This window comes from Thalassophryne amazonica, chromosome 14 (assembly GCF_902500255.1).
Source record: "Thalassophryne amazonica chromosome 14, fThaAma1.1, whole genome shotgun sequence".
NCBI lineage: Eukaryota > Metazoa > Chordata > Actinopteri > Batrachoidiformes > Batrachoididae > Thalassophryne > Thalassophryne amazonica.
The window spans coordinates 18,086,940-18,100,640 of record NC_047116.1 but is presented as its reverse complement, the minus strand read 5'-3'; the positions used below and the strand labels follow the sequence as shown (position 1 = coordinate 18,100,640).

Below are 13,701 nucleotides of genomic sequence, written 5' to 3'. Positions count from 1 at the left end.
GTTATCAGTTTGACCATTACATATCTTGTCTTTGTGGTGTATTTAATGTGAATATAGGTTGAAGAGATTTGTAATCATTGTATTCTGTTTTATTTACATTTTACACAAACGTCACAACTTCAATGGAATTGGGGTTGTATAAGAGACAGCCTCTTGATGTCTTGAGATCTAAGCACAGAAAGAATCACTAAGAAACACCAGGAGTAAGAATGGAGTGTATGCCAGGCCTGCCCCATGCCACTGTGAGCCGCTGAGCTCCTCCAAAAGAGACCGCCTGACTTTTGCTGAGTGGAGCGCTACACAGAGAAGCAAAGTTCTGCCCACCCCCCTCCCTTTCTTTTTTTGCTGATCCAAAAATGATCCAAACCATGACTCAAAAATGATCCGACCAAGCTGTGACTTTGGGATCTGCTGCATCCCTATCTGGATCAGAACATGTTTAAGTGAAATGGACATTTAGGCTGCAGCAATAAATGTTATTTTAATTCTAATATTCACGACTTCCGCCGTCAGACTCACCGAGGATTCACTGTCCTCGTATGAGGAAGTCACCCTCCTCTCCCCTCTCATTAAGTATACACTCAGCTTGGTGTCGGGTGATGTCGCCATAGTACCAGTCCCTCCCGGCAAACCTTCCCGAGCATGCTGGTGCTACCAAGCGTTTTTGCGGGGAGCTCGTTGTAGAGGAGGGTGGGCCAGGGTTGCTCATCCAGCACGGTCACATAGTTCTTGGGGACCAGACCCAACCATACACGCGAGTTCTTACACCTCCACCACTCTGGGTCATTCTCCGGCTTCTCTACCACTTCCATGACCTCTCCTTTCTCAAAGTTCAGCTCCTCCTCTGTGACGGAGCGAAGGGGTAAAGTGTTTGAAACCAGATGGAGCACTCCGCCACGGCAGCCTGGGCGGCCATTGGCTAGGTAGTCCCTTGAGAACCTCCATTGAAGCCGCGTGAGGAATCTCTCTCACCCCTTTTCGTCTGGTCCGCTTAGTTCCTCCTGAACATAATTTGGATGGAAACCAACCAACTCTGCCCCCTTGACTTCCCCGCCACCATCCATCGCTGCACTTTTCCATCACAACAACCCTGGAGCCCTTCACCAGGGTTAGCTCGTCGTCCCTCTCTGCTGTGTAGGCAAACTTCACCCCAGTGGGGATATTGAGGTCGTAGATTCTCTCGGCAGCTCCTCCTCCGACTCCACCACTGCCATTGGTAGGGTACTCTTGTCCGAGCTTGGTGTTGGAGAAGCATCTCGGGTGCTCGTCTTCCTCTTTGTTTTACCAAGGCCTAAAGAAAAAAAAACTGGTCAATGAAGGGTTGCTGGGCTCAGGCAGTACAACAAACAAACTCATCACACTAAAATAGCTATTATTCAACATCTTTACCTAATGATTCAGTGTCATTACTCATTGTTTCTCCCTTTATTATGTAATAACTAACATTTTATAATCACTTTATGAGTGACTCCTAAATAGGAGGCTGGCCCCTTAGTGGAAGTCCAGAGTTGCTGTTACGATGGGAAAACAAGAAGTGTAAAGATGTTGAATTAATCTATTTCACATGACAACAAATGACTGGCAAAGCTGTAATATAAAGCCTCAAGACTGAAGTTGACAAAAAATCTAAATGCACAATTATATCCAAGACAAAAGAAAATTCAATGTTTATCTATGCTCATATTAATGATGAATACGGACAAAGCCTTCTGCTCACACAATTGTTCATTTAACCCATATTTGTCTCGTTTTATTCAAGTTTGCAGATAGATTAAATCGTCGGCGCAGGACACATAATGCTCATAAAAAAAAATACACATAAAAAAAAAATTAGGTGGGCTTCATAGATAATGGCAAAGCTTCTGGGGAAACCTGGTCTTGTTAGGAGAGACGGCATCCATCCCACTTTGGATGGAGCAGCTCTCATTTCTAGAAATCTGGCCAATTTTCTTAAATCCTCCAAACCGTGACTATCCAGGGTTTGGGACCAGGAAGCAGAGTTGTAGTCTTACACACCTCTCTGCAGCTTCTCTCCCCCTGCCATCCCCTCATTACCCCATCCCGTAGAGATGGTGTCTGCTCCCAGACCACCAATAACCAGCAAAAATCTATTTAAGCATAAAAAATTCAAAAGAAAAATAATATAGCACCTTCAACTGCACCACAGACTAAAACAGTTAAATGTGGTCTATTAACATTAGGTCTCTCTCTTCTAAGTCCCTGTTGGTAAATGATATAATAATTGATCAACATATTGATTTATTCTGCCTTACAGAAACCTGGTTACAGCAGGATGAATATGTAGTTTAAATGAGTCAACACCCCCGAGTCACACTAACTGACAGAATGCTCGTAGCACGGGCCGGGGCGGAGGATTAGCAGCAATCTTCCATTCCAGCTTATTAATTAATCAAAAACCCAGACAGAGCTTTAATTCATTTGAAAGCTTGACTCTTAGTCTTGTCCATCCAAATTGGAAGTCCCAAAAACCAGTTTTATTTGTTATTATCTATCATCCACCTGTCGTGACCTTTTGTCTGACTTAGTGCTTAGCTCAGATAAGATAATTATAGTGGGCGATTTTAACATCCACACAGATGCTGAGAATGACAGCCTCAACACTGCATTTAATCTATTATTAGACTCTACTGGCCTTTGCTCAAAATGTAAATGAGTCCACCACCACTTTAATCAATCTTAGATCTTGTTCGGACTTATGGTATGGAAATTGAAGACTAACAGTATTCCCTGAAAACTCCCTTCTGTCTGATCATTTCTTCAATAACATTTACTCTGATGGACTACCCAGCAGTGGGGAATAAGTTTCATTACACTAGAGTCTTCAGAAAGCGCTGTAACTAGGTTTAAGGATATGATTCTCTTTATGTTCTCTAATGCCATATACCAACACAGGCAGAAGTAGCCTACCTAAACTCTGTAAGTGATGATAGAGGAATCTCGTCAATAGTTTACATCCTCATTGAAGACAACTTTGGATGCTGTAGCTCCTCTGACAAAGAGGAGCTTTAAATCAGAGTGCCTGACTCCGTGGTATAACTCACAAACTCGTAGCTTAAAGCAGATACACCGTAAGTTGGAGAGGAAATGGCGTCTCACTAATTTAGAAGATCTTTACTTAGCCTGGAAAAAGAGTCTGTTGCTCTATAAAAAAGCCCTCCGTAAAGCTAGGACATCTTTCTACTCATCACTAATTGAAGAAAATAAGAACAACCCCAGGTTTCTTTTCAGCACTGTAGCCAGGCTGACAAAGAGTCAGAGCTCTATTGAGCTGAGTATTCCATTAACTTTAACTAGTATATGACTTCATGACTTTCTTCACTAACAAATTTTAACTATTAGAGAAAAAATTACTCATAACCATCCCAACGAACGTATCGTTGATCTTGGCTGCTTTCAGTGATGCCGGTATTTGGTTAGACTCTTTCTCTCCGATTGTTCTGTCTGAGTTATTTCATTAGTTACTTCATCCAAACCATCAACATGTTTATTAGACCCCATTCCTACCAGGCTGCTCAAGGAAGCCCTACCATTATTATAATGCTTCGATCTTAAATATGATCAATCTATCTTTGTTAGTTGGCTATGTACCACAGGCTTTTAAGGTGGCAGTAATTAAACCATTACTTAAAAAGCCATCACTTGACCCAGCTATCTTAGCTAATTATAGGCCAATCTCCCAACCTTCCTTTTCTCTCAAAAATTCTGAAAGGGTAGTTGTAAACAGCTAACTGATCATCTGCAGAGGATGGTCTATTTGAAGAGTTTCAGTCAGGTTTAGAATTCATCATAGTACAGAAACAGCATTAGTGAAGGTTACAAATGATCTTCTTATGGCCTCGGACAGTGGACTCATCTCTGTGCTTGTTCTGTTAGACCTCAGTGCTGCTTTTGATACTTGTTGACCATAAAATTTTATTACAGAGATTAGAGCATGCCATAGGTATAAAGGTACTGCGCTGCGGTGGTTTGAATCTATTTGTCTAATAGATTACAATTTGTTCATGTAAATGGGGATCTTCTTCACAGACTAAAGTTAATTATGGAGTTCACAAGGTTCTGGTCTAGGACCAATTTTATTCACTTTATACAGTTTCCCTTAGGCAGTATTAGACGGTATTGCTTAAATTTTCATTGTTACGCAGATGATACCCAGCTTTATCTATCCATGAAGCCAGAGGACACACACCAATTAGCTAAACTGCAGGATTGTCTTACAGACATAAAGACATGGATGACCTCTAATTTCCTGCTTTTAAACTCAGATAAAACTGAAGTTATTGTACTTGGCCCCACAAATCTTAGAAACATGGTGTCTATCAGATCCTTACTCTGGATGGCCATTACCCTGACCTCTAGTAATACTGTGAGAAATCTTGGAGTCATTTTGATCAGGATATGTCATTCAAAGCGCATATTAAACAAATATGTAGGACTGCTTTTTTGCATTTACGCAATATCTCTAAAATTAGAAGGTCTTGTCTCAGAGTGATGCTGAAAAACTAATTCATGCATTTATTCCTCTAGGCTGGACTATGTAATTCATTATTATCAGATTGTCCTAAAAGTTCCCTAAAAAGCCTTCAGTTAATTCAAAATGCTGCAGCTAGAGTACTAACGGGACTAGAAGGAGAGAGGCATATCTCACCCATATTGCCTCTCTTCACTGGCTTCCTGTTAATTCTAGAATAGAATTTAAAATTCTTCTTCTTACTTATAAGGTTTTGAATAATCAGGTCCCATCTTATCTTAGGGACCTCGTAGTACCATATCCACCCCAATAGAGCGCTTCGCTCTCAGACTGCAGGCTTACTTGTAGTTCCTAGGGTTTGTAAGAGTAGAATGGGAGGCAGAGCCTTCAGCTTTCAGGCTCCTCTCCTGTGGACCAGCTCCCAATTCAGATCAGGGAGACAGACACCCTCTCTACTTTTAAGATTAGGCTTAAAACTTTCCTTTTTGCTAAAGCTTATAGTTAGGCTGGATCAGGTGACCCCTGAACCATCCCTTAGTTATGCTGCTATAGACGTAGACTGCTGGGGGGTTCCCATGATGCACTGTTTCTTTCTCTTTTTGCTCTGTATGCACCACTCTGCATTTAATCATAGTGATCGATCTCTGCTCCCTCCACAGCATGTCTTTTTCCTGGTTCTCTCCCTCAGCCCCAACCAGTCCCAGCAGAAGACTGCCCCTCCTGAGCCTGGTTCTGCTGGAGGTTTCTTCCTGTTAAAAGGGAGTTTTTTCCTTCCCACTGTAGCCAAGTGCTTGCTCACAGGGGGTCGTTTTGTCCGTTGGGGTTTTACATAATTATTGTATGGCCTTGCCTTACAATATAGAGCGCCTGGGGCAACTGTTTGTTGTGATTTGGCGCTATATATAAAAAAAAATTGATTGAATTGATTGATGCTCAGCAAAAGGGCACAAAGAAAACCATTACCAGCAGCAGAATATTTTGTGAGCGCTTCACATATATAAATCCTGTCATTACGTATTTAATGGCCACAACAGGCCACCTTTGTCTGTTCCGCTGCCAGCACTTTATTTCTTTTGTGGCATTAACAACATGTGACCTCCTGGAAGTCAGAAACATTTAAGGTGGTCTGCACGTGCCCTCTAGTGGGCATGCTGTTTAACATCTGTGCAACGTCAAGGACGTACAGAAGTATAAGGGCAGCGACGTTATACCGTTTGAATGAACGGACAGAATTCTGTATTTAAATGCCAGCTGATACAACATCGACAGGTGGACTATTCCACATTAAACACATGGAATAGTTTTACCTGAGGATGTGGATAAGTTGGGCCCATAAATATGTTCATAATAGACTGGACAAATCCTGGATTAACCACCCAGTGAAAGTGGGATGGGAGGACAGGTGACGGGACACCCGTCGATTGCATTCTACATCTACATAGGAAGATTTACTGAAGATCTGGGAAAAAGAGGCAGGAAACCACCACCTGCTTTCAGAATCATCCTAAGGTATCCTAAGATATAAAAGAGCATTAAGGTCGGGATGATTCTGTATCCACTACAAGGGGGCATGGCAGAAAAGTGTGACAACTACTGGTTTATACCAGTTTTGAGCCAGATTTGGATGTTCATCTGGGTTTCTGTGGAGGGTGTTTTTCCTCAGATCCCTCACACATTTTGGAGCAGCACTTATCCAGGAATATTGAAATAATTCAGTGTTCCTGGTCTCTGGGTGCAAATTAACAAAATGTTCCTGAAGAGGTTCACACATTTGCAAGAACCCTAAAATGAGGCTCCAAATTTTCCTGAGATGAACAGGAAACATTCTACTCAGAGAGAAACAGACAGTCGACCGCAATCTTTCCGTTATTAGAAGAGACTCAGACACACAACACGTCAACTTGGACCGACTCAACCTGCACCCAATTCCACAATCCCAGTGAAATCAAAGTCCTCTCTGTCTATTTAGTATTCCACCTACACCATCTCCGTGGTGTATGAGGGTCTATCTATAGTAATCAACAGGCTGAAAATAGCTGCTGCAGACGGGGAGCAGAAAGTGGAGCAGGCCATCATGGGTTTGATAATGACAGGCTTTCCGGGATCAAAGATAGCCCTCGTGTACCTGTCTGACTTCTCAAAGGCATTTCTTTAAAACATGCATTGACACTTTTTTCGTTCCCAAAGATTCTCGACTCGAACACAGCCGAGGAGAAGTCCTCCTCTTACAATTCATCACGATAATACATGTGGATTCTACATCGTCGATGACATTTAAACCGTTTACTCTGTGGACCCCGTCACTGTACGTTTGTATGTGGAACTAATAAAGCCTCGCCGAGTTTCTTTTTGACAGCTGATGGCCCAGTTAGTGCCACAGAGCCTGCCTGAAATGCCACAGGAAATGTCACTGTTGAATACTACAATTACACGGTTGGAAAATTTTCTGGGTTCACGTAGAGTAGCATGAAACTTGTGACAGAGAGGAGGAGGAAGAGTGGAGCGGAGGAGAAAGACAAGGGGTCTCTCGGCAGCTGTTTCTCAAACAGAATGAACCAAACACATCAGAGGGCACAGCTGACAAAAACACAAAGGAGACGGCTGAGACGGGAATAACAAGCAGATCATGTTTATGGATAGCAGCGTGGATCCGTATCTGATAGCCGAGTGTATGGATATGTGTGTGGTGTGTGTGGTGGTTGTGTGTTGTGGGGTGTGTATTTTGAAAACCAAACCAGGCCTGACATACACGAAGGAAAAAAAATGAGGCAGAGAGAAGTTTGTTGACCTGACAGAAACTTCATGGAGAGATATTCTGTAAATACATTGCTTTTCAAGCCAAAACTTTTAAGTGGTTTTACTTCTGAAATGTGAGAAGTTTGGGCTTTTGACTTGTGTCAGGTTAGTGTAATAAATAAATAAAAATCTTATGGGGAACATTTATTTTTTCATACTGTAGTTTATCAAATCAACAACTTTGATTAAAAAAAGTTACAGGTGCACCTACACCGAAAGTATGTGTAAATCCCAAATCTTACATCTGTATTCTAACAGTTTTAAAAGTACAAGCCATTTGCATTTTTCCAAACCTTGTTCAGAAGATACACCTGATTTGACAGCATTTAAAAAAAAAAAAAATTCTACATAAGACGTTAGCCATAGCCACAGTTTCAAAGCTTCTACATCATAGCAAATGCGTATGAATGTTAGAAACTGGATAGAGAGGCTCGTCTGGCAAATAAAATTAATTCAAAATTCAAAGGGCTGTACTTTTCAAAACTATTAGAGATTCAGGCATAATCTCTGAGATGTCTCCATAATCTGGTGGTCAGGGGAATCAGAGAGGGTGAGCTTCTATAGAATAACCTCCCTGCTGTCGCTCTGGTTCAGCCATGCGTGTAAACCACACATTTCCTGCTCGTCTTCCACAATAAAAGCAATTTAATGTGAGATTGCAGTAGGTCTTTACTGGCGAAACGGCAAAAACTAACAGCTCTACTGTGGTTTAGCAATATGTTTAAAGTTCCCAAAAAATCATAAGCACCTTTTGGTTAGAAGTTATTTGGAAGCATTACATTACATCTAATCAGTGGGTGAAAAAAAAAGAATAACGGTCATTATTATCACTTTACCGAGGCGTTGCTAGGCCGGTAGCGTAGATTTACGTCGATGCTACCTGGCTATACCCGCCCGCAGTAGCGAACGAGTATCGGCATACCCGCCCGCTGTGCGTAAACAAATGACATCATAGCACGTGCGCAGCCCAAAAACCATCCGCAGAGGGAAGATAAAAAGGCGAGAAGTGCGTGTTTGCTCCCAATATGGATGCTTTTCTCATGGACAGTCCAACAAATAACAGCAGCCAAAGCAGCCGCTTGACGAGGATGCACTGGCAGATCTGGACAGCAGCACGGTACCAGCTAACACGATAAATCTACCGAGGTTGGAACGCGCAAGTTCCGTGACTGGCTAGCGCGGCGCAATATTGAAGGCAACCTGCATACTGTTACGCCATATGTTGTGTATCTCAGTAAAATACAACAACATGCTGTTGTCGTGCGGTATGCATTTTCTGAGTCCCTCCGTTCATGGCCAGTCGCCTAAAATGACCGATATTTGCCCGAGTTAGACGAGGGCCAATATCGGTCATGAACGTCCAGGCTTCTGAAAATGCATACCGCCCTCCAAAAGCATGTTATTGTATTATTATGGAATTTAGAACCTGTAGCAGAGATGTATTTTAGCAGGTACACATTCATTAGCATAAAATAGGGTGAAAAATCAAATACAGATTATACCGCAAGTGGATTAAGCCGTGAATTAGCCGTAAATGTCCCATGTAAGGCCTTAAACTCCTACTTTTTTCTTTTTTTTTTTTACTTAATTTTATTGTGCTGTATTATTTATTGTTACATTTATAGCACTTAATGTGTGTGCTTTATCTGTGTGAATGGTTCCAACAGACCACCACATAATTTCCTTCAGGTTTAATAAAGTATCTATTTATCCATCTATCATGGTGAGGGCGAATAAGTAATTGAACTGAACAATCCTCTTCTGGCCCTTGATGTACAGGTTAGCAAATGCACAAATAAGGCCAATATGATAAAACACTCTGCAAGAGAACTTTGTAAAACATCTGAAGAATACAGCAGTCTATTTTAAAATGATAGTTTTCTTACAAAAAAACATCCTCTCCTGCAACTTGTGGGCTTATTTTGTGCACATTTATTAAATGTCAGTTTGTTGTCTATTTCAACACACATATATGTGTACGTTGTGACCTGATCTACCACTACATCATTTGTATTGAGGTGGAACTATAATTCCCTTTTTTATTAAAAATCTATGGCCATCTCCTTTGCTTTCTTCTCAATAACCACAAGGAAATTATCTGTACACCATTTAAAAAAAAAAAAAACCCTGCAGCTCCCTCTCAAACCCCCTAGGAATGCTGTAGTAGACTTTACAAAGCCCACTAATGCTGTTTCATCAGCATATTTAAATAGGTGTGGTCTGAGAAGGTTGCTTGGCAGTTATTAGTGTATAAGTGTACAGAATAGAGGACACTGTGCACTTGTGGGGCCCCTGATTTATAGGGGCACCACAGTTAAATTTGACTTGTTAACTATGGTTCATCAACAAGTCAAAGGTCCACAAAATTAATCTTGGGTCCAGAGGTGTACCAGTTTTTGTACCATCAGGTGGGGTTGGATGGTGTTCAAGGCACCGAAAATCTATGAACACAATCTTGGTAAGACTATCTGCCTGTTCTAGGTGCTCATATATCTGTTTGTCAAAGTCAGCAGTGCATCTCAACTCCTCTCTCTGCATGATATGCAAATTGCTTTGGGTCTAAGGATGGTGTGACCTCACATAAAGCTGTTTCAGGAGTATTTTTTTCAAAACATTTCACTGGTGTACACATTAGAGCAACAAGGCGCAGGTCATTAAGTTCCCTAGGTTTATTGTTTTGGGTAGGGGCACAATCAATGTTTTTTTTTCCATAGATAAGGAATTACACCAGTGTCTATTAACACCTGGAACAGCCTTTGAAAGGGCTGTGCCAACTGATATGAACACACCCTTAATGTGCTGCTGCCAATACCATCAGACCCACTAGCTTTACAGGGGTTCACATGTCTAAAGTAAGACAACATCTATAGAAATGTCAATGTCCACACACTTCATACTACTGATTTCTTTAGAAACCAATCCCTGCTTAGCTTTAAAGTCATGAATATTAAATCTGGAGTAAAAATCATGCAAGTCATTGGCCATTTCAAGTTTGTTTTCCACTTCCATGAGATATTTCTTAGGCTTGTATCCTGTAATTGCCCGAACCCTCTGCCATGCTCTCCTAGCATCATTTCTGAAAAGGTTCTCCAATTTGCGTTTATATGCTGCTTTACAGTCCATAATCATACTTTGTGTTTTTCTGCACAGTCCTTTTCTCTTCTCCATTTCCTCCCAATCTGAACAGTCCCTTTTGTTTTTGTTAAGAAGTTGTTGTAGTTCTGGGGTTACCCAGGGTTTGTTGTTGGGAAACATCTTAACAGTCTTTTTGGGAATAATTATGTCCTCGCAGAATGTTATGTACACTGATATAGCAAGCGCCGCATCATTGACGTTTTCGGGCTCGTTGGTCACTTCATTCCAATTTGTGTGCTTTAGCAATCTTGCAGTGCCTCAGATGCGGCAGTAGTCCAGTTCTTAACCTCCACCTTTCTGATTTTCTCACACTGCAGCCTGGACACACAGGCAAGCATCAGTTTGATCATGTTGTGATCCGAGTTCCCTAAATGGGGCAGTGCTTTAGAGTAGAAGGCATCCTGGATATTTCCATAGCACTGGTCGAGGCAGGTTGTGTCGCGAGTGGGACAGGTGACATGTAGCTGGTATGTGGGAACTACAAGATCATGAATTGTGGAAGCAGCAGCTTGTGTATCGGCAGATGGTGCGATACACACAACAAAAAGTCTATTTGGCATATTTCTGTAGGCAGATGATAGGGCCTTAAGGTGAGTGTTAGTAATTCAATGTCCATGCATATTTGGTGTTTCATTGTAATGTGAGCAGAGTAACAGTACTTATTAATACACACGCATGCACACACACCTCTCCACCCTTGCTTTTTCTGGAGTTTTGGCTGTGGTCTATCCCACTAGCATGTAAACCCTCTAGGTCGGCTCCCAAATCAAAGTCCACCCCATAAGCCAACCCTCTGTCAGGCAGATAAGGCAAGATTGTCGGTAGTCAGAGAGGTACCGAGTACAGGCTCGCAGGTCATCCACTTTGTTACATAAGGTTTGGACATTACCAAGCAAGACTGATGGAAGCATTTGTCTGCAGGGTTGCCTTTTAATCCACTCCCGGTGTTGCAGACTGAACGGTCCCCCCCCTAAAAATTGGTCCGCCCTGCCTCCACTGTGCATGCGTCATTTTGGACCACAACAGCACGTCCGTCTCTTCACCCAACACAATCAAATGGATTAATGCGATTATTAACCATCAGATGACGAGGTAAAACTTCTTAAAAATCATTCTAAAGTCAGTTTTACGCAGAAATGAGGCAATATTCTGTGAGGCTTTGAAATGACGGACACCCAGTGAACGCATCAGGTAGCAGCTTGTGTAGCCGCGTCGCTCTGATCACTTCCTCTGTCTTTTATGATGAAATAATTCTCAATTTATGTGGAAAGGATTGTTGTACAAAAGCTTCAGATATCTGTTGCTGAGATAAATGATGACTGGAGTGCAGTTTGACACAGAAACAAGGTGATATCTGTGAACCGTAGCTGATGATGCATGCACAGTGAAGGCAGGTCAGACCGATTTTTAGGGGGGACCGTTTGGTCTGCGACACCGGATTTCTGTTTTCCTACCACATTTCCTTGTTTTGGCATTGTTGCCTCTGACACATTGGGGTGGTAACAGCGACGCGTCTTTGAAGCAAGAGCAGGATGAAGGGAGTCCCATATAAAAAAAAGGTGTTGCCATCTGGCTGGCGTGTGCCTTAAAGTTGTGGCAAGCAGCGTGTTGGATGAGGTCGGCCAATAAAGTGGCCAGGATCGACAGGAAAATTACTTGGTTCAGCCTCATGGTGAGGGCCAACATGTTAGTGGTTTATGGCTTAATTAATCCATGGTACTAAAGCGTATAAAAACAGACATTAAAACAAGCAAGTACAAGTACGAGACGTGCAGAGACTGTGTCGCCACTCGCACATGTGCCCCTTCACTGTCCATAGACAAAGAAAAAAAGTCAGATTTATGTCCTCGAGGGGGTGTTGTGAAAAAGCAGTGGTTGGGAATTAATGTGGACGAAAGCCAAAACAAATAACTATACATTTTCTTTTGAAAATATTTTAGTGTGTTATGTCCCCTGAAATTCCTTAAAGTACAAGACGAACAAACTAACACATCTCGACATTATAGCAGGGACAATGGAATAAGTCTGTGGGCGGCAGAGTGGGGGTGTGGCATCATGACGTCAGTCAGTCTTCAGCGATCAACTGTCCAACCCTCACATCTACTGACATTCAAAGAGCTTCAGCTGCAAATGAATAAAGACAAACATGAGTTCCCAGGTGTATTAAATGAAACTGAAAACTGAAAGTGTATAGTTGCCTGTGTTTCTTAGTGAGGTCGTAAACTTTCCAACAGACTCACATAAACTAAACAATTTCTGAGGGAAGGTGCATTTAGAGCTTAATATCAGAGAAAAGAGATCAATAATGGATAATCGTTAGCTGCAGCCTTCAAGATACAAGACAGCAGAAGGAACATGTTCAGTGAATTCAGCAAAAACACTTTCAGGCACATCCATTTTCTCTTTCACTCATTTACACTTCAATGCACTTTCCTTCTGGTTAGAGCAGCCACGAGCTCCGTTCTCTCCTCCCCCAATTCCCTCTTAACCTTCACCTACCTCGTCATGTTGTGGATGGTGATTTTCACACCCAGATGACTTCACTCAGAGGTGACCGAGTCTGAGCTGATGAAAGCCCACCTGACTGTGTGTTGCAGCACATTGCTTCACTCTTGCCGTTACCGTGGAAGCTGCCACTTTAAACAAGCCTTCACGGCATCTCATCACCCACATCATCGTGTGCCATAATTGAAAACGCACAATGTGGCCCTCAAATGGTTCATTAGCACCGTGTCAGCGGCTGCTGTGATTTAAAGGACTACGTAATGTGGTTCAGTCGTGAACAAATTAGCCCTAAAGCTAATCCACAGCTCAGTTAAAAACTCAAAAATAGTGAATTCTCTCAGCAGTATGCCAGATTTGTGGCAAAAAAAAAAAAAAAAAGTGAAGGGTGCTCCATGGCTTCCAGTCTGAACTTGGAATTTGTATAGTCTCATTCATATCTCAGTAATCGCAGTAACAAACAGAATATATGACCCACTTTGACTTTTAATTTAAAAATTTAAAGTGATTTCCTTCAATTTATATAAAAATAAATAAAATCAGGTTGCAGTCACTTTAAGTGATGGATTAAACAGTGCCTGCAACCTGATAGCAACAAATATTCATTTGTAAAATGAAAAAATATATGTTTTCACAGAACTTTGTGAAAACGCTGAATCTGGCTAGGAATCGAAGCAAATAAATTTGAGGGTGGAGCTCACACCTTGTACTCTTGTGATCAACAGACCTCGAGATGACACTGAAACACAGACACAGGCTTTGACGTTAACAGAAAATGG

At 41.8% G+C, this 13,701-nt stretch overlaps 1 pseudogene; it reads right to left on the bottom strand.

The window, feature by feature from the left end:
* LOC117524202 overlaps window positions 1–13,701 on the bottom strand; it is a 69,151-nt pseudogene that overhangs the window by 4,378 nt on the left and 51,072 nt on the right.